Consider the following 21,798-nt stretch of genomic DNA (forward strand, 5'->3'; position numbering starts at 1 on the left):
TCAATGCAATTCCAGTCTACCTCCTGAAATCGGTTTCCTGCAATTCTGCCCTGCTTTCAAGTCCTCTTGGCAGCCTTACTTCAGTCTATTTTTGGACGATAGCTGTCATTTATAACTCTGCAGGTTTGTGAATTACAGTGCCCCTGAGCTCCTTTCTTCAACTCGCTTTCTTGTGAGCTGGCCGCAACACCGCAGGATGGCTTCAGGCCCTAATCTGGTTCCGGTATGGCACGCTGAGCCTTTGGTTATTTCCTCTTCCTGGTGGGAAATGAGAGTTAAATTTGCCCGTCCAGACACCTCCAGCTAGCCTCTCATTGGTTCTCGCTATTCCTGTTCATCTTCCGCAGAAATTGCAAACTGGGCCAAACAGGAGGTTAAAGGGACTGACTCTCCAAGTCGGGAGAGTGTTAGTAAAGCGTCTGGAATGTTGCACCCGAGTACCAGGGTACGAAAACTGAGACATGTTTGAACATGTCTCCCGATCACATGGTTGATCATACTCTAGGTTCCACATGCATGTTTTAGCTGAAGGAAGAATACCTTAAACCTGGGTAGTAGAAACCCGTGGAATGGGTACCATGCAATATGACTTCAAAGGGTCTTCATTTGCTCACGAACCTCTCCAATCCTATCACTGCTGCGTTTATGCCCCTGTACACATGCTTGATTCTCTTTCGGAGACATAGCAATCCATAGGTTTTAAGATACTTACTAGTCAGGTACATTCTTAGGCGTTTAATATGGGGTGTTGAGTCCATTTCGTTGAGCAAGGAGTAGCTCTTGTCTATTCCATATTTGACTTAAGGAACTTTATCTGTGCTCATTTCAATCTCTGGATTTATGCAGCACCCCAACTCACCTTTACCCTTAAGCAAGAATAAGTTGGTTTTCTAAATTTGAGACCCTGTTCTGTTCTGTAATTCAGTTCCTGTGTAGCCAAGTTTCCATTCCTTGTATTACTGATATCTTATGATGTTTCCTTTTCTGTGTGACTTATTTCAGTTAGAATCATCATACCTGAATCCACTCATTGTGCTGCTAAGGGCCTGAAGACACAGATTTCATTGCTGAGTGATATTGCTTTGTAAGTAAATACCACAACTTCTTTATCCATTTTTCACTTTCTGCGATGTTGAACTTGTACTGTAAACGAGGTTCTTGTAAACAGAGGCGTCCCAAACTTTGGGGTGGCTGTGTCTTTTTGATTTTAATTTCCCTAAGCTATAGGACCATAAGTGGCAGTGCCCTAGGCTCTGTTGCTTTGTTTTTTAGATGTTTCAGGAAACACCATACACTTCTCCCGAGTGGTTGTTGGCAATTTACATCCCGCCCATCAGCATAACAAGGCTCCCAGTTCTCCATGGCCTGTCCTGCCTTTCTGGATTTTACACTTTTTTCAGATGGCCCTTTTGACCGGGGGGAAGTGAGACTTCATTGTAGTGCAGATTTCCTTTGCAAGCTTGCTTGGTTGGCCAAAAAGGGCGTATGCGTTTTTTCCTGAATATATTCAGGAATAATTTGCCTGTCCAGACACCTCCAGCTAGCCTCTCATTGGTTCTCGCTATTCCTGTTCATCTTCCGCAGAAATTGCAAACTGGGCCAAACAGGAGTTTAAAGGCGCTGACTCTCCAAGTGGGGAGAGTGTTAGTAAAGCGTCTGGAATGTTGCACCCGAGTACCAGGGGAGGAAAACTGAGACATATTTGAACACGTCTCCCGATCACATGGTTGATCATACTCTAGGTTCCACATGCATGTTTTAGCTGAAGGAAGAATACCTTAAACCTGGGTAGTTGAAACCCGTGGAATGGGTACCATGCAATATGACTTCAAAGGGTCTTCATTTGCTCACCGAACCTCTCCAATCCTATCACTGCTGCGTTTATGCCCCTGTACACATGCTTGATTCTCTTTCGGAGACATAGCAATCCATAGGTTTTAAGATACTTACTAGTCAGGTACATTCTTAGGCGTTTAATATGGGGTGTTGAGTCCATTTCGTTGAGCAAGGAGTAGCTCTTGTCTATTCCATATTTGGCTTAAGGAACTTTATCTGTGCTCATTTCAATCTCTGGTTTTATGCAGCACCCCAACTCACCTTTACCCTTAAGCAAGAATAAGTTGGTTTTCTAAATTTGAGACCCTGTTCTGTTCTGTAATTCAGTTCCTGTGTAGCCAAGTTTCCATTCCGTGTATTACTGATATCTTATGATGTTTCTTTTTCTGTGTGACTTATTTCAGTTAGAATCATCATACCTGAATCCACTCATTGTGCTGCTAAGGGTCTGATGACACAGATTTCATTGCTGAGTGATATTGCTTTGTAAGTAAATACCACAACTTCTTTATCCATTTTTCACTTTCTGCGATGTTGAACTTGTACTGTAAACGAGGTTCTTGTAAACAGAGCCGTTCCAAACTTTGGGGTGGCTGTGTCTTTTTGATTTTAATTTCCCTATGCTATAGGACCATAAGTGGAAGTGCCCTAGGTTCTGTTGCTTTGTTTTTTAGATGTTTCAGGAAACACCATACACTTCTCCCGAGTGGTTGTTGGCAATTTACATCCCGCCCATCAGCATAACAAGGCTCCCAGTTCTCCATGGCCTGTCCTGCCTTTCTGGATTTTACACTTTTTTCAGATGGCCCTTTTGACCGGGGGGAAGTGAGACTTCATTGTAGTGCAGATTTCCTTTGCAAGCTTGCTTGGTTGGCCAAAAAGGGCGTATGCGTTTTTTCCTGAATATATTCAGGAAAAAACGCATATGCCCTTTTTGGCCAAGTGCATCATTGTGGACGTTCTGCCTCTTTTCCTATGCTTTCAATGCAATTCCAGTCTACCTCCTGAAATCGGTTTCCTGCAATTCTGCCCCGCTTTCAAGTCCTCTTGGCAGCCTTACTTCCGTCTATTTTTGGACGATAGCTGTCATTTATAACTCTGCAGGTTTGTGAATTACAGTGCCCCTGAGCTCCTTTCTTCAACTTGCTTTCTTGTGACCTGGCCGCAACACCGCAGGATGGCTTCAGGCCCTAATCTGGTTCCGGCCCGGCACGCTGAGCCTTTGGTTATTTCCTCTTCCTGGTGGGAAATGAGAGTTAAATTTGCCCGTCCAGACACCTTCAGCTAGCCTCTCATTGGTTCTCGCTATTCCTGTTCATCTTCCGCAGAAATTGCAAACTGGGCCAAACAGGAGGTTAAAGGCGCTGACTCTCCAAGTGGGGAGAGTGTTAGTAAAGCGTCTGGAATGTTGCACCCGAGTACCAGGGGAGGAAAACTGAGACATATTTGAACACGTCTCCCGTTCACATGGTTGATCATACTTGGGTTCCACATGCATGTTTTAGCTGAAGGAAGAATACCTTAAACCTGGGTAGTTAAAACCCGTGGAATGGGTACCATGCAATATGACTTCAAAGGGTCTTCATTTGCTCACCGAACATCTCCAAACCTATCACTGCTGCGTTTATGCCCCTGTACACATGCTTGATTCTCTTTCGGAGACATTGCAATCCATAGGTTTTAAGATACTTACTAGTCAGGTACATTCTTAGGCGTTTAATATGGGGTGTTGAGTCCATTTCGTTGAGCAAGGAGTAGCTCTTGTCTATTCCATATTTGGCTTAAGGAACTTTATCTGTGCTCATTTCAATCTCTGGTTTTATGCAGCACCCCAACTCACCTTTACCCTTAAGCAAGAATAAGTTGGTTTTCTAAATTTGAGACCCTGTTCTGTTCTGTAATTCAGTTCCTGTGTAGCCAAGTTTCCATTCCGTGTATTACTGATATCTTATGATGTTTCTTTTTCTGTGTGACTTATTTCAGTTAGAATCATCATACCTGAATCCACTCATTGTGCTGCTAAGGGCCTGATGACACAGATTTCATTGCTGAGTGATATTGCTTTGTAAGTAAATACCACAACTTCTTTATCCATTTTTCACTTTCTGCGATGTTGAACTTGTACTGTAAACGAGGTTCTTGTAAACAGAGCCGTTCCAAACTTTGGTGTGGCTGTGTCTTTTTGATTTTAATTTCCCTAAGCTATAGGACCATAAGTGGAAGTGCCCTAGGTTCTGTTGCTTTGTTTTTTAGATGTTTCAGGAAACACCATACACTTCTCCCGAGTGGTTGTTGGCAATTTACATCCCGCCCATCAGCATAACAAGGCTCCCAGTTCTCCATGGCCTGTCCTGCCTTTCTGGATTTTACACTTTTTTCAGATGGCCCTTTTGACCGGGGGGAAGTGAGACTTCATTGTAGTGCAGATTTCCTTTGCAAGCTTGCTTGGTTGGCCAAAAAGGGCGTAAGCGTTTTTTCCTGAATATATTCAGGAAAAAACGCATACGCCCTTTTTGGCCAAGTGCATCATTGTGGACGTTCTGCCTCTTTTCCTATGCTTTCAATGCAATTCCAGTCTACCTCCTGAAATCGGTTTCCTGCAATTCTGCCCCGCTTTCAAGTCCTCTTGGCAGCCTTACTTCAGTCTATTTTTGGACGATAGCTGTCATTTATAACTCTGCAGGTTTGTGAATTACAGTGCCCCTGAGCTCCTTTCTTCAACTCGCTTTCTTGTGACCTGGCCGCAACACCGCAGGATGGCTTCAGGCCCTAATCTGGTTCCGGCACGGCACGCTGAACATTTGGTTATTTCCTCTTCCTGGTGGGAAATGAGAGTTAAATTTGCCCGTCCAGACAGCTTCAGCTAGCCTCTCATTGGTTCTCGCTATTCCTGTTCATCTTCCGCAGAAATTGCAAACTGGGCCAAACAGGAGGTTAAAGGCGCTGACTCTCCAAGTGGGGAGAGTGTTAGTAAAGCGTCTGGAATGTTGCACCCGAGTACCAGGGGAGGAAAACTGAGACATATTTGAACACGTCTCCCGTTCACATGGTTGATCATACTTGGGTTCCACATGCATGTTTTAGCTGAAGGAAGAATACCTTAAACCTGGAGAGTTGAGACCCGTGTAATGGGTACCATGCAATATGACTTCAAAGGGTCTTCATTTGCTCACCGAACCTCTCCAATCCTATCACTGCTGCGTTTATGCCCCTGTACACATGCTTGATTCTCTTTCGGAGACATAGCAATCCATAGGTTTTACGATACTTACTAGTCAGGTACATTCTTAGGCGTTTAATATGCGGTGTTGAGTCCATTTCGTTGAGCAAGGAGTAGCTCTTGTCTATTCCATATTTGACTTAAGGAACTTTATCTGTGCTCATTTCAATCTCTGGTTTTATGCAGCACCCCAACTCACCTTTACCCTTAAGCAAGCATAAGTTGGTTTTCTAAATTTGAGAACCTGTACTGTTCTGTAATTCAGTTCCTGTGTAGCCAAGTTTACATTCCGTGTATTACTGATATCTTATGATGTTTCTTTTTCTGTGTGACTTATTTCAGTTAGAATCATCATACCTGAATCCACTCATTGTGATGCTAAGGGCCTGATGACATAGATTTCATTGCTGAGTGATATTGGTTTGTAAGTAAATACCACAACTTCTTTATCCATTTTTCACTTTCTGCGATGTTGAACTTGTACTGTAAACGAGGTTCTTGTAAACACAGGCGTCAAAAACTTTGGGGTGGCTGTGTCTTTTTGATTTTAAATTCCCTAAGCTATAGGACCATAAGTGGCATTGCCCTAGGCTCTGTTGCTTTGTTTTTTAGATGTTTCAGGAAACACCATACACTTCTCCCGAGTGTCTGTTGGCAATTTACATCCCGCCCATCAGAATAACAAGGCTCCCAGTTCTCCATGGCCTGTCCTTCCTTTCTGGATTTTACACTTTTTTCAGATGGCCCTTTTGACCGGGGGGAAGTGAGACTTCATTGTAGTGCAGATTTCCTTTGCAAGCTTGCTTGGTTGGCCAAAAAGGGCGTATGCGTTTTTTCCTGAATATATTCAGGAAAAAACGCATACGCCCTTTTTGGCCAAGTGCATCATTGTGGACGTTCTGCCTCTTTTCCTATGCTTTCAATGCAATTCCAGTCTACCTCCTGAAATCGGATTCCTGCAATTCTGCCCCGCTTTCAAGTCCTCTTGGCAGCCTTACTTCAGTCTATTTTTGGACGATAGCTGTCATTTATAACTCTGCAGGTTTGTGAATTACAGTGCCCCTGAGCTCCTTTGTTCAACTCGCTTTCTTTTGAGCTGGCCGCAACACCGCAGGATGGCTTCAGGCCCTAATCTGGTTCCGGTACGGCACGCTGAGCCTTTGGTTATTTCCTCTTCCTGGTGGGAAATGAGAGTTAAATTTGCCCGTCCAGACACCTCCAGCTAGCCTCTCATTGGTTCTCGCTATTCCTGTTCATCTTCCGCAGAAATTGCAAACTGGGCCAAACATGAGGTTAAAGGCGCTGACTCTCCAAGTGGGGAGAGTGTTAGTAAAGCGTCTGGAATGCTGCACCCGAGTACCAGGGGAGGAAAACTGAGACATATTTGAACACGTCTCCCGTTCACATGGTTGATCATACTTGGGTTCCACATGCATGTTTTAGCTGAAGGAAGAATACCTAAAACCTGGGTAGTTGAAACCCGTGGAATGGGTACCATGCAATATGACTTCAAAGGGTCTTCATTTGCTCACCGAACCTCTCCAATCCTATCACTGCTACGTTTATGCCCCTGTACACATGCTTGATTCTCCTTCGGAGACATAGCAATCCATAGGTTTTAAGATACTTACTAGTCAGGTACATTCTTAGGCGTTTAATATGCGGTGTTGAGTCCATTTCATTGAGCAAGGAGTAGCTCTTGTCTATTCCATATTTGGCTTAAGGAACTTTATCTGTGCTCATTTCAATCTCTGGTTTTATGCAGCACCCCAACTCACCTTTCCCCTTAAGCAAGCATAAGTTGGTTTTCTAAATTTGAGACCCTGTTCTGTTCTGTAATTCAGTTCCTGTGTAGCCAAGTTTACATTCCGTGTATTACTGATATCTTATGATGTTTCTTTTTCTGTGTGACTTATTTCAGTTAGAATCATCATACCTGAATCCACTCATTGTGATGCTAAGGGCCTGATGACATAGAATTCATTGCTGAGTGATATTGCTTTGTAAGTAAATACCACAACTTCTTTATCCATTTTTCACTTTCTGCGATGTTGAACTTGTACTGTAAACGAGGTTCTTGTAAACAGAGGCGTCCCAAACTTTGGGGTGGCTGTGTCTTTTTGATTTTAATTTCCCTAAGCTATAGGACCATAAGTGGAAGTGCCCTAGGCTCTGTTGCTTTGTTTTTTAGATGTTTCAGGAAACACCATACACTTCTCCCGAGTGTCTGTTGGCAATTTACATCCCGCCCATCAGCATAACAAGGCTCCCAGTTCTCCATGGCCTGTCCTGCCTTTCTGGATTTTACACTTTTTTCAGATGGCCCTTTTGACCTGGGGGAAGTGAGACTTCATTGTAGTGCAGATTTCCTTTGCAAGCTTGCTTGGTTGGCCAAAAAGGGCGTATGCGTTTTTTCCTGAATATATTCAGGAAAAAACGCATACGCCCTTTTTGGCCAAGTGCATCATTGTGGACGTTCTGCCTCTTTTCCTATGCTTTCAATGCAATTCCAGTCTACCTCCTGAAATCGGTTTCCTGCAATTCTGCCCCGCTTTCAAGTCCTCTTGGCAGCCTTACTTCAGTCTATTTTTGGACGATAGCTGTCATTTATAACTCTGCAGGTTTGTGAATTACAGTGCCCCTGAGCTCCTTTCTTCAACTCGCTTTCTTGTGACCTGGCCGCAACACCGCAGGATGGCTTCAGGCCCTAATCTGGTTCCGGCATGGCACGCTGAGCCTTTGGTTATTTCCTCTTCCGGGTGGGAAATAAGAGTTAAATTTGCCCGTCCAGACACCTCCAGCTAGTCTCTCATTGGTTCTCCCTATTCCTGTTCATCTTCCGCAGAAATTGCAAACTGGTTCAAACAAGAGTTTAAAGGCGCTGACTCTCCAAGTGGGGAGAGTGTTAGTAAAGCGTCTGGAATGTTGCACCCGAGTACCAGGGGAGGAAAACTGAGACATATTTGAACACGTCTCCCGTTCACACGGTTGATCATACTCTGGGTTCCACATGCATGTTTTCGCTGAAGGAAGAATACCTTAAACCTGGGTAGTTGAAATCCGTGGAATGGGTACCATGCAATATGACTTCAAAGGGTCTTCATTTGCTCACCGAACCTCTCCAATCCTAACACTGCTGCGTTTATGCCCCTGTACACACGTTTGATTCTCTTTTGGAGACATAGCAATCCATAGGTTTTAAGATAGTTACTAGTCAGGTACATTCTTAGGCGTTTAATATGGGGTGTTGAGTCCATTTCGTTGAGCAAGGAGTAGCTCTTGTCTATTCCATATTTGGCTTAAGGAACTTTATCTGTGCTCATTTCAATCTCTGGTTTTATGCAGCACCCCAACTCACCTTTCCCCTTAAGCAAGCATAAGTTGGTTTTCTAAATTTGAGACCCTGTTCTGTTCTGTAATTCAGTTCCTGTGTAGCCAAGTTTACATTCCGTGTATTACTGATATCTTATGATGTTTCTTTTTCTGTGTGACTTATTTCAGTTAGAATCATCATACCTGAATCCATTCATTGTGCTGCTAAGGGCCTGATGACATAGATTTCACTGCTGAGTGATACTGCATTGTACATAAGTACCACAAGTTCTTTATCCATTTTTCACTTTCTGTGATATTGAACTTGTACGGTAAACGAGGTTCTTGTAAACAGAGGCGTCCCAAACTTTGGGGTGGCTGTGTCTTTTTGATTTTAATTTCCCTGAGCTATAGGACCATAAGTGGAAGTGCCCTAGGCTCTGTTGCTTTGTTTTTTAGATATTTCAGGAAACACCATACACTTCTCCCGAGTGGTTGTTGGCAATTTACATCCCGCCCATCAGCATAACAAGGCTCCCAGTTCTCCATGGCCTGTCCTGCCTTTCTGGATTTTACACTTTTTTCAGATGCCCTTTTGACCGGGGGGAAGTGAGACTTCATTGTAGTGCAGATTTCCTTTGCAAGCTTGCTTGGTTGGCCAAAAAGGGCGTATGCGTTTTTTCCTGAATATATTCAGGAAAAAACGCATACGCCCTTTTTGGCCAAGTGCATCATTGTGGACGTTCTGCCTCTTTTCCTATGCTTTCAATGCAATTCCAGTCTACCTCCTGAAATCGGTTTCCTGCAATTCTGCCCCGCTTTCAAGTCCTCTTGGCAGCCTTACTTCAGTCTATTTTTGGACGATAGCTGTCATTTATAACTCTGCAGGTTTGTGAATTACAGTGCCCCTGATCTCCTTTGTTCAACTCGCTTTCTTTTGAGCTGGCCGCAACACCGCAGGATGGCTTCAGGCCCTAATCTGGTTCCGGTACGGCACGCTGAGCCTTTGGTTATTTCCTCTTCCTGGTGGGAAATGAGAGTTAAATTTGCCCGTCCAGACACCTCCAGCTAGCCTCTCATTGGTTCTCGCTATTCCTGTTCATCTTCCGCAGAAATTGCAAACTGGGCCAAACAGGAGGTTAAAGGCGCTGACTCTCCAAGTGGGGAGAGTGTTAGTAAAGCGTCTGGAATGTTGCAGCCGAGTACCAGGGGAGGAAAACTGAGACATATTTGAACACGTCTCCCGATCACATGGTTGATCATACTCTGGGTTCCACATGCATGTTTTCGCTGAAGGAAGAATACCTAAAATCTGGGTAGTTGAAACCCGTGGAATGGGTACCATGCAATATGAATTCAAAGGGTCTTCATTTGCTCACTGAACCTCTCCAATCCTATCACTGCTGCGTTTATGTCCCTGTACACATGCTTGATTCTCTTTCGGAGACATAGCAATCCATAGGTTTTAAGATACTTACTAGTCAGGTACATTCTTAGGCGTTTAATATGCGGTGTTGAGTCCATTTCGTTGAGCAAGGAGTAGCTCTTGGCTATTCCATATTTGGCTTAAGGAACTTTATCTGTGCTCATTTCAATCTCTGGTTTTATGCAGCACCCCAACTCACCTTTCCCCTTAAGCAAGCATAAGTTGGTTTTCTAAATTTGAGACCCTGTTCTGTTTTGGAATTCAGTTCCTGTTTAGCCAAGTTTACATTCCGTGTATTAGTGATATCTTATGATGTTTCTTTTTCTGTGTGACTTATTTCAGTTAGAATCATCGTACCTGAATCCACTCATTATGCTGCTACGGGCCTGATGACATAGATTTCATTGCTGAGTGATACTGCATTGTACGTAAGTACCACAAGTTCTTTATCCATTTTTCACTTTCTGCGATGTTGAATTTGTACGGTAAACGAGGTTCTTGTAAAGAGAAGCGTCCCAAACTTTGGGGTGGCTGTGTCTTTTTGATTTTAATTTCCCTAAGCTATAGGACCGTAAGTGGAAGTGCCCTAGGTTCTGTTGCTTTGTTTTTTAGATGTTTCAGGAAACACCATACACTTCTCCCGAGTGTCTGTTGGCAATTTACATCCCGCTCATCAGCATAACAGGGCTCCCAGTTCTCCATGGCCTGTCCTGCCTTTCTGGATTTTACACTTTTTTCAGATGCCCTTTTGACCGGGGGGAAGTGAGACTTCATTGTAGTGCAGATTTCCTTTGCAAGCTTGCTTGGTTGGCCAAAAAGGGCGTATGCGTTTTTTCCTGAATATATTCAGGAAAAAACGCATACGCCCTTTTTGGCCAAGTGCATCATTGTGGACGTTCTGCCTCTTTTCCTATGCTTTCAATGCAATTCCAGTCTACCTCCTGAAATCGGTTTCCTGCAATTCTGCCCCGCTTTCAAGTCCTCTTGGCAGCCTTACTTCAGTCTATTTTTGGACGATAGCTGTCATTTATAACTCTGCAGGTTTGTGAATTACAGTGCCCCTGAGCTCCTTTCTTCAACTCGCTTTCTTGTGACCTGGCCGCAACACCGCAGGATGGCTTCAGGCCCTAATCTGGTTCCGGCACGGCACGCTGAGCCTTTGGTTATTTCCTCTTCCTGGTAGGAAATGAGAGTTAAATTTGCCCGTCCAGACACCTCCAGCTAGTCTCTCATTGGTTCTCCCTATTCCTGTTCATCTTCCGCAGAAATTGCAAACTTGGCCAAACAGGAGGTTAAAGGCGCTGACTCTCCAAGTGGGGAGAGTGTTAGTAAAGCGTCTGGAATGTTGCACCCGAGTACCAGGGGAGGAAAACTGAGACATATTTGAACACGTCTCCCGTTCACATGGTTGATCATACTCTGGGTTCCACATGCATGTTTTAGCTGAAGGAAGAATACCTTAAACCTGGAGAGTTGAGACCCGTGGAATGGGTACCATGCAATATGACTTCAAAGGGTCTTCATTTGCTCACCGAACCTCTCCAATCCTATCACTGCTGCGTTTATGCCCCTGTACACACGCTTGATTCTCTTTTGGAGACATAGCAATCCATAGGTTTTAAGATACTTACTAGTCAGGTACATTCTTAGGCGTTTAATATGGGGTGTTGAGTCCATTTCGTTGAGCAAGGAGTAGCTCTTGGCTATTCCATATTTGGCTTAAGGAACTTTATCTGTGCTCATTTCAATCTCTGGTTTTATGCAGCACCCCAACTCACCTTTCCCCTTAAGCAAGCATAAGTTGGTTTTCTAAATTTGAGACCCTGTTCTGTTTTGGAATTCAGTTCCTGTGTAGCCAAGTTTACATTCCGTGTATTAGTGATATCTTATGATGTTTCTTTTTCTGTGTGACTTATTTCAGTTAGAATCATCGTACCTGAATCCACTCATTATGCTGCTACGGGCCTGATGACATAGATTTCATTGCTGAGTGATACTGCATTGTACGTAAGTACCACAAGTTCTTTATCCATTTTTCACTTTCTGTGATATTGAACTTGTACGGTAAACGAGGTTCTTGTAAACAGAGGCGTCCCAAACTTTGGGGTGGCTGTGTCTTTTTGATTTTAATTTCCCTAAGCTATAGGACCATAAGTGGAAGTGCCCTAGGCTCTGTTGCTTTGTTTTTTAGATGTTTCAGGAAACACCATACACTTCTCCGGAGTGTCTGTTGGCAATTTACATCCCGCCCATCAGCATAACAAGGCTCCCAGTTCTCCATGGCCTGTCCTGCCTTTCTGGATTTTACACTTTTTTCAGATGGCCCTTTTGACCGGGGGGAAGTGAGACTTCATTGTACTGCAGATTTCCTTTGCAAGCTTGCTTGGTTGGCCAAAAAGGGCGTATGCGTTTTTTCCTGAATATATTAAGGAAAAAACGCATACGCCCTTTTTGGCCAAGTGCATCATTGTGGACGTTCTGCCTCTTTTCCTATGCTTTCAATGCAATTCCAGTCTACCTCCTGAAATCGGTTTCCTGCAATTCTGCCCCGCTTTCAAGTCCTCTTGGCAGCCTTACTTCAGTATATTTTTGGACGATAGCTGTCATTTATAACTCTGCAGGTTTGTGAATTACAGTGCCCCTGAGCTCCTTTCTTCAACTCGCTTTGTTTTGAGCTGGCCGCAACACCGCAGGATGGCTTCCGGCCCTAATCTGGTTCCGGCATGGCACGCTGAGCCTTTGGTTATTTCCTCTTCCGGGTGGGAAATAAGAGTTAAATTTGCCCGTCCAGACACCTCCAGCTAGTCTCTCATTGGTTCTCCCTATTCCTGTTCATCTTCCGCAGAAATTGCAAACTGGTTCAAACAAGAGTTTAAAGGCGCTGACTCTCCAAGTGGGGAGAGTGTTAGTAAAGCGTCTGGAATGTTGCACCCGAGTACCAGGGGAGGAAAACTGAGACATATTTGAACACGTCTCCCGTTCACACGGTTGATCATACTCTGGGTTCCACATGCATGTTTTCGCTGAAGGAAGAATACCTTAAACCTGGGTAGTTGAAATCCGTGGAATGGGTACCATGCAATATGACTTCAAAGGGTCTTCATTTGCTCACCGAACCTCTCCAATCCTAACACTGCTGCGTTTATGCCCCTGTACACACGTTTGATTCTCTTTTGGAGACATAGCAATCCATAGGTTTTAAGATAGTTACTAGTCAGGTACATTCTTAGGCGTTTAATATGGGGTGTTGAGTCCATTTCGTTGAGCAAGGAGTAGCTCTTGTCTATTCCATATTTGGCTTAAGGAACTTTATCTGTGCTCATTTCAATCTCTGGTTTTATGCAGCACCCCAACTCACCTTTCCCCTTAAGCAAGCATAAGTTGGTTTTCTAAATTTGAGACCCTGTTCTGTTCTGTAATTCAGTTCCTGTGTAGCCAAGTTTACATTCCGTGTATTACTGATATCTTATGATGTTTCTTTTTCTGTGTGACTTATTTCAGTTAGAATCATCATACCTGAATCCATTCATTGTGCTGCTAAGGGCCTGATGACATAGATTTCACTGCTGAGTGATACTGCATTGTACATAAGTACCACAAGTTCTTTATCCATTTTTCACTTTCTGTGATATTGAACTTGTACGGTAAACGAGGTTCTTGTAAACAGAGGCGTCCCAAACTTTGGGGTGGCTGTGTCTTTTTGATTTTAATTTCCCTGAGCTATAGGACCATAAGTGGAAGTGCCCTAGGCTCTGTTGCTTTGTTTTTTAGATATTTCAGGAAACACCATACACTTCTCCCGAGTGGTTGTTGGCAATTTACATCCCGCCCATCAGCATAACAAGGCTCCCAGTTCTCCATGGCCTGTCCTGCCTTTCTGGATTTTACACTTTTTTCAGATGCCCTTTTGACCGGGGGGAAGTGAGACTTCATTGTAGTGCAGATTTCCTTTGCAAGCTTGCTTGGTTGGCCAAAAAGGGCGTATGCGTTTTTTCCTGAATATATTCAGGAAAAAACGCATACGCCCTTTTTGGCCAAGTGCATCATTGTGGACGTTCTGCCTCTTTTCCTATGCTTTCAATGCAATTCCAGTCTACCTCCTGAAATCGGTTTCCTGCAATTCTGCCCCGCTTTCAAGTCCTCTTGGCAGCCTTACTTCAGTCTATTTTTGGACGATAGCTGTCATTTATAACTCTGCAGGTTTGTGAATTACAGTGCCCCTGATCTCCTTTGTTCAACTCGCTTTCTTTTGAGCTGGCCGCAACACCGCAGGATGGCTTCAGGCCCTAATCTGGTTCCGGTACGGCACGCTGAGCCTTTGGTTATTTCCTCTTCCTGGTGGGAAATGAGAGTTAAATTTGCCCGTCCAGACACCTCCAGCTAGCCTCTCATTGGTTCTCGCTATTCCTGTTCATCTTCCGCAGAAATTGCAAACTGGGCCAAACAGGAGGTTAAAGGCGCTGACTCTCCAAGTGGGGAGAGTGTTAGTAAAGCGTCTGGAATGTTGCAGCCGAGTACCAGGGGAGGAAAACTGAGACATATTTGAACACGTCTCCCGATCACATGGTTGATCATACTCTGGGTTCCACATGCATGTTTTCGCTGAAGGAAGAATACCTAAAATCTGGGTAGTTGAAACCCGTGGAATGGGTACCATGCAATATGAATTCAAAGGGTCTTCATTTGCTCACTGAACCTCTCCAATCCTATCACTGCTGCGTTTATGTCCCTGTACACATGCTTGATTCTCTTTCGGAGACATAGCAATCCATAGGTTTTAAGATACTTACTAGTCAGGTACATTCTTAGGCGTTTAATATGCGGTGTTGAGTCCATTTCGTTGAGCAAGGAGTAGCTCTTGGCTATTCCATATTTGGCTTAAGGAACTTTATCTGTGCTCATTTCAATCTCTGGTTTTATGCAGCACCCCAACTCACCTTTCCCCTTAAGCAAGCATAAGTTGGTTTTCTAAATTTGAGACCCTGTTCTGTTTTGGAATTCAGTTCCTGTTTAGCCAAGTTTACATTCCGTGTATTAGTGATATCTTATGATGTTTCTTTTTCTGTGTGACTTATTTCAGTTAGAATCATCGTACCTGAATCCACTCATTATGCTGCTACGGGCCTGATGACATAGATTTCATTGCTGAGTGATACTGCATTGTACGTAAGTACCACAAGTTCTTTATCCATTTTTCACTTTCTGCGATGTTGAATTTGTACGGTAAACGAGGTTCTTGTAAAGAGAAGCGTCCCAAACTTTGGGGTGGCTGTGTCTTTTTGATTTTAATTTCCCTAAGCTATAGGACCGTAAGTGGAAGTGCCCTAGGTTCTGTTGCTTTGTTTTTTAGATGTTTCAGGAAACACCATACACTTCTCCCGAGTGTCTGTTGGCAATTTACATCCCGCTCATCAGCATAACAGGGCTCCCAGTTCTCCATGGCCTGTCCTGCCTTTCTGGATTTTACACTTTTTTCAGATGCCCTTTTGACCGGGGGGAAGTGAGACTTCATTGTAGTGCAGATTTCCTTTGCAAGCTTGCTTGGTTGGCCAAAAAGGGCGTATGCGTTTTTTCCTGAATATATTCAGGAAAAAACGCATACGCCCTTTTTGGCCAAGTGCATCATTGTGGACGTTCTGCCTCTTTTCCTATGCTTTCAATGCAATTCCAGTCTACCTCCTGAAATCGGTTTCCTGCAATTCTGCCCCGCTTTCAAGTCCTCTTGGCAGCCTTACTTCAGTCTATTTTTGGACGATAGCTGTCATTTATAACTCTGCAGGTTTGTGAATTACAGTGCCCCTGAGCTCCTTTCTTCAACTCGCTTTCTTGTGACCTGGCCGCAACACCGCAGGATGGCTTCAGGCCCTAATCTGGTTCCGGCACGGCACGCTGAGCCTTTGGTTATTTCCTCTTCCTGGTAGGAAATGAGAGTTAAATTTGCCCGTCCAGACACCTCCAGCTAGTCTCTCATTGGTTCTCCCTATTCCTGTTCATCTTCCGCAGAAATTGCAAACTTGGCCAAACAGGAGGTTAAAGGCGCTGACTCTCCAAGTGGGGAGAGTGTTAGTAAAGCGTCTGGAATGTTGCACCCGAGTACCAGGGGAGGAAAACTGAGACATATTTGAACACGTCTCCCGTTCACATGGTTGATCATACTCTGGGTTCCACATGCATGTTTTAGCTGAAGGAAGAATACCTTAAACCTGGAGAGTTGAGACCCGTGGAATGGGTACCATGCAATATGACTTCAAAGGGTCTTCATTTGCTCACCGAACCTCTCCAATCCTATCACTGCTGCGTTTATGCCCCTGTACACACGCTTGATTCTCTTTTGGAGACATAGCAATCCATAGGTTTTAAGATACTTACTAGTCAGGTACATTCTTAGGCGTTTAATATGGGGTGTTGAGTCCATTTCGTTGAGCAAGGAGTAGCTCTTGGCTATTCCATATTTGGCTTAAGGAACTTTATCTGTGCTCATTTCAATCTCTGGTTTTATGCAGCACCCCAACTCACCTTTCCCCTTAAGCAAGCATAAGTTGGTTTTCTAAATTTGAGACCCTGTTCTGTTTTGGAATTCAGTTCCTGTGTAGCCAAGTTTACATTCCGTGTATTAGTGATATCTTATGATGTTTCTTTTTCTGTGTGACTTATTTCAGTTAGAATCATCGTACCTGAATCCACTCATTATGCTGCTACGGGCCTGATGACATAGATTTCATTGCTGAGTGATACTGCATTGTACGTAAGTACCACAAGTTCTTTATCCATTTTTCACTTTCTGTGATATTGAACTTGTACGGTAAACGAGGTTCTTGTAAACAGAGGCGTCCCAAACTTTGGGGTGGCTGTGTCTTTTTGATTTTAATTTCCCTAAGCTATAGGACCATAAGTGGAAGTGCCCTAGGCTCTGTTGCTTTGTTTTTTAGATGTTTCAGGAAACACCATACACTTCTCCGGAGTGTCTGTTGGCAATTTACATCCCGCCCATCAGCATAACAAGGCTCCCAGTTCTCCATGGCCTGTCCTGCCTTTCTGGATTTTACACTTTTTTCAGATGGCCCTTTTGACCGGGGGGAAGTGAGACTTCATTGTACTGCAGATTTCCTTTGCAAGCTTGCTTGGTTGGCCAAAAAGGGCGTATGCGTTTTTTCCTGAATATATTAAGGAAAAAACGCATACGCCCTTTTTGGCCAAGTGCATCATTGTGGACGTTCTGCCTCTTTTCCTATGCTTTCAATGCAATTCCAGTCTACCTCCTGAAATCGGTTTCCTGCAATTCTGCCCCGCTTTCAAGTCCTCTTGGCAGCCTTACTTCAGTATATTTTTGGACGATAGCTGTCATTTATAACTCTGCAGGTTTGTGAATTACAGTGCCCCTGAGCTCCTTTCTTCAACTCGCTTTGTTTTGAGCTGGCCGCAACACCGCAGGATGGCTTCCGGCCCTAATCTGGTTCCGGCATGGCACGCTGAGCCTTTGGTTATTTCCTCTTCCGGGTGGGAAATAAGAGTTAAATTTGCCCGTCCAGACACCTCCAGCTAGTCTCTCATTGGTTCTCCCTATTCCTGTTCATCTTCCGCAGAAATTGCAAACTGGTTCAAACAAGAGTTTAAAGGCGCTGACTCTCCAAGTGGGGAGAGTGTTAGTAAAGCGTCTGGAATGTTGCACCCGAGTACCAGGGGAGGAAAACTGAGACATATTTGAACACGTCTCCCGTTCACACGGTTGATCATACTCTGGGTTCCACATGCATGTTTTCGCTGAAGGAAGAATACCTTAAACCTGGGTAGTTGAAATCCGTGGAATGGGTACCATGCAATATGACTTCAAAGGGTCTTCATTTGCTCACCGAACCTCTCCAATCCTAACACTGCTGCGTTTATGCCCCTGTACACACGTTTGATTCTCTTTTGGAGACATAGCAATCCATAGGTTTTAAGATAGTTACTAGTCAGGTACATTCTTAGGCGTTTAATATGGGGTGTTGAGTCCATTTCGTTGAGCAAGGAGTAGCTCTTGTCTATTCCATATTTGGCTTAAGGAACTTTATCTGTGCTCATTTCAATCTCTGGTTTTATGCAGCACCCCAACTCACCTTTCCCCTTAAGCAAGCATAAGTTGGTTTTCTAAATTTGAGACCCTGTTCTGTTTTGGAATTCAGTTCCTGTTTAGCCAAGTTTACATTCCGTGTATTAGTGATATCTTATGATGTTTCTTTTTCTGTGTGACTTATTTCAGTTAGAATCATCGTACCTGAATCCACTCATTATGCTGCTACGGGCCTGATGACATAGATTTCATTGCTGAGTGATACTGCATTGTACGTAAGTACCACAAGTTCTTTATCCATTTTTCACTTTCTGCGATGTTGAATTTGTACGGTAAACGAGGTTCTTGTAAAGAGAAGCGTCCCAAACTTTGGGGTGGCTGTGTCTTTTTGATTTTAATTTCCCTAAGCTATAGGACCGTAAGTGGAAGTGCCCTAGGTTCTGTTGCTTTGTTTTTTAGATGTTTCAGGAAACACCATACACTTCTCCCGAGTGTCTGTTGGCAATTTACATCCCGCTCATCAGCATAACAGGGCTCCCAGTTCTCCATGGCCTGTCCTGCCTTTCTGGATTTTACACTTTTTTCAGATGCCCTTTTGACCGGGGGGAAGTGAGACTTCATTGTAGTGCAGATTTCCTTTGCAAGCTTGCTTGGTTGGCCAAAAAGGGCGTATGCGTTTTTTCCTGAATATATTCAGGAAAAAACGCATACGCCCTTTTTGGCCAAGTGCATCATTGTGGACGTTCTGCCTCTTTTCCTATGCTTTCAATGCAATTCCAGTCTACCTCCTGAAATCGGTTTCCTGCAATTCTGCCCCGCTTTCAAGTCCTCTTGGCAGCCTTACTTCAGTCTATTTTTGGACGATAGCTGTCATTTATAACTCTGCAGGTTTGTGAATTACAGTGCCCCTGAGCTCCTTTCTTCAACTCGCTTTCTTTTGAGCTGGCCGCAACACCGCAGGATGGCTTCAGGCCCTAATCTGGTTCCGGTACGGCACGCTGAGCCTTTGGTTATTTCCTCTTCCTGGTGGGAAATGAGAGTTAAATTTGCCCGTCCAGACACCTCCAGCTAGCCTCTCATTGGTTCTCGCTATTCCTGTTCATCTTCCGCAGAAATTGCAAACTGGGCCAACAGGAGGTTAAAGGCGCTGACTCTCCAAGTGGGGAGAGTGTTAGTAAAGCGTCTGGAATGTTGCACCCGAGTACCAGGGGAGGAAAACTGAGACATATTTGAACACGTCTCCCGATCACATGGTTGATCATACTCTGGGTTCCACATGCATGTTTTCGCTGAAGGAAGAATACCTAAAATCTGGGTAGTTGAAACCCGTGGAATGGGTACCATGCAATATGAATTCAAAGGGTCTTCATTTGCTCACTGAACCTCTCCAATCCTATCACTGCTGCGTTTATGTCCCTGTACACATGCTTGATTCTCTTTCGGAGACATAGCAATCCATAGGTTTTAAGATACTTACTAGTCAGGTACATTCTTAGGCGTTTAATATGCGGTGTTGAGTCCATTTCGTTGAGCAAGGAGTAGCTCTTGGCTATTCCATATTTGGCTTAAGGAACTTTATCTGTGCTCATTTCAATCTCTGGTTTTATGCAGCACCCCAACTCACCTTTCCCCTTAAGCAAGCATAAGTTGGTTTTCTAAATTTGAGACCCTGTTCTGTTTTGGAATTCAGTTCCTGTTTAGCCAAGTTTACATTCCGTGTATTAGTGATATCTTATGATGTTTCTTTTTCTGTGTGACTTATTTCAGTTAGAATCATCGTACCTGAATCCACTCATTATGCTGCTACGGGCCTGATGACATAGATTTCATTGCTGAGTGATACTGCATTGTACGTAAGTACCACAAGTTCTTTATCCATTTTTCACTTTCTGCGATGTTGAATTTGTACGGTAAACGAGGTTCTTGTAAACAGAAGCGTCCCAAACTTTGGGGTGGCTGTGTCTTTTTGATTTTAATTTCCCTAAGCTATAGGACCATAAGTGGAAGTGCCCTAGGTTCTGTTGCTTTGTTTTTTAGATGTTTCAGGAAACACCATACACTTCTCCCGAGTGTCTGTTGGCAATTTACATCCCGCCCATCAGCATAACAGGGCTCCCAGTTCTCCATGGCCTGTCCTGCCTTTCTGGATTTTACACTTTTTTCAGATGGCCCTTTTGACCGGGGGGAAGTGAGACTTCATTGTACTGCAGATTTCCTTTGCAAGCTTGCTTGGTTGGCCAAAAAGGGCGTATGCGTTTTTTCCTGAATATATTCAGGAAAAAACGCATACGCCCTTTTTGGCCAAGTGCATCATTGTGGACGTTCTGCCTCTTTTCCTATGCTTTCAATGCAATTCCAGTCTACCTCCTGAAATCGGTTTCCTGCAATTCTGCCCCGCTTTCAAGTCCTCTTGGCAGCCTTACTTCAGTATATTTTTGGACGATAGCTGTCATTTATAACTCTGCAGGATTGTGAATTACAGTGCCCCTGAGCTCCTTTCTTCAACTCGCTTTCTTTTGAGCTGGCCGCAACACCGCAGGATGGCTTCAGGCCCTAATCTGGTTCCGGCACGGCACGCTGAGCCTTTGGTTAATTCCTCTTCCTGGTGGGAAATGAGAGTTAAATTTGCCCGTCCAGACACCTCCAGCTAGCCTCTCATTGGTTCTCGCTATTCCTGTTCATCTTCCGCAGAAATTGCAAACTGGGCCAAACAGGAGGTTAAAGGGACTGACTCTCCAATTCGCGAGAGTGTTAGTAAAGCATCTGGAATGTTGCACCCGAGTACCAGGGGAGGAAAACTGAGACATATTTGAACACGTCTCCCGATCACATGGTTGATCATACTCTAGGTTCCACATGCATGTTTTAGCTGAAGGAAGAATACCTTAAAACTGGAGTGTTGAGACCCGTGGAATGGGTACCATGCAATATGACTTCAAAGGGTCTTCATTTGCTCACCGAACCTCTCCAATCCTATCACTGCTGCGTTTATGCCCCTGTACACACGCTTGATTCTCTTTTGGAGACATAGCAATCCATAGGTTTTAAGATACTTACTAGTCAGGTACATTCTTAGGCGTTTAATATGGGGTGTTGAGTACATTTCGTTGAGCAAGGAGTAGCTCTTGTCTATTCCATATTTGGCTTAAGGAACTTTATCTGTGCTCATTTCAATCTCTGGTTTTATGCAGCACCCCAACTCACCTTTCCCCTTAAGCAAGCATAAGTTGGTTTTCTAAATTTGAGACCCTGTTCTGTTTTGGAATTCAGTTCCTGTGTAGCCAAGTTTACATTCCGTGTATTACTGATATCTTATGATGTTTCTTTTTCTGTGTGACTTATTTCAGTTAGAATCATTGTACCTGAATCCACTCATTGTGCTGCTAAGGGCCTGATTACATAGATTTCATTGCTGAGTGATATTGCTTTGTAAGTAAATACCACAACTTCTTTATCCATTTTTCACTTTCTGCGATGTTGAACTTGTACTGTAAACGAGGTTCTTGTAAACAGAGGCGTCCCAAACTTTGGGGTGGCTGTGTCTTTTTGATTTTAATTTCCCTAAGCTATAGGACCATAATTGGAAGTGCCCTAGGCTCTGTTGCTTTGTTTTTTAGATGTTTCAGGAAACACCATACACTTCTCCCGAGTGTCTGTTGGCAAGTTACATCCCGCCCATCAGCATAACAAGGCTCCCAGTTCTCCATGGCCTGTCCTCCCTTTCTGGATTTTACACTTTTTTCAGATGGCCCTTTTGAACGTGGGGAAGTGAGACTTCATTGTAGTGCAGATTTCCTTTGCAAGTTTGCTTGGTTGACCAAAAAGGGCGTATGCGTTTTTTCCTGAATATATTCAGGAAAAAACGCATACGCCCTTTTTGGCCAAGTGCATCATTGTGGACGTTCTGCCTCTTTTCCTATGCTTTCAATGCAATTCCAGTCTACCTCCTGAAAT

At 43.9% G+C, this 21,798-nt stretch overlaps 1 long non-coding RNA gene across 8 annotated transcripts in view; it reads left to right on the forward strand.

The window, feature by feature from the left end:
* The window catches only part of LOC307181315, a 2,020,778-nt gene that overhangs the window by 1,377,465 nt on the left and 621,515 nt on the right, over positions 1–21,798 (forward strand). For 3 of the 8 annotated variants that reach the window (XR_013826416.1, XR_013826417.1, XR_013826421.1), the window contains exon 5: positions 1,007–1,088. The exons of 4 other annotated variants lie outside the window; for them this stretch is intronic. This is a non-coding gene — a long non-coding RNA (uncharacterized lncRNA). Of the gene's footprint in view, positions 1–1,006; positions 1,089–21,195; positions 21,269–21,798 lie in introns of those variants that run through there. One more of the 8 variants, XR_013826423.1, reaches the window with a different exon arrangement.

Source organism: Stenella coeruleoalba (genome assembly GCF_951394435.1).
Source record: "Stenella coeruleoalba genome assembly, contig: scaffold_49, whole genome shotgun sequence".
Classification (NCBI taxonomy): Eukaryota; Metazoa; Chordata; class Mammalia; order Artiodactyla; family Delphinidae; genus Stenella; species Stenella coeruleoalba.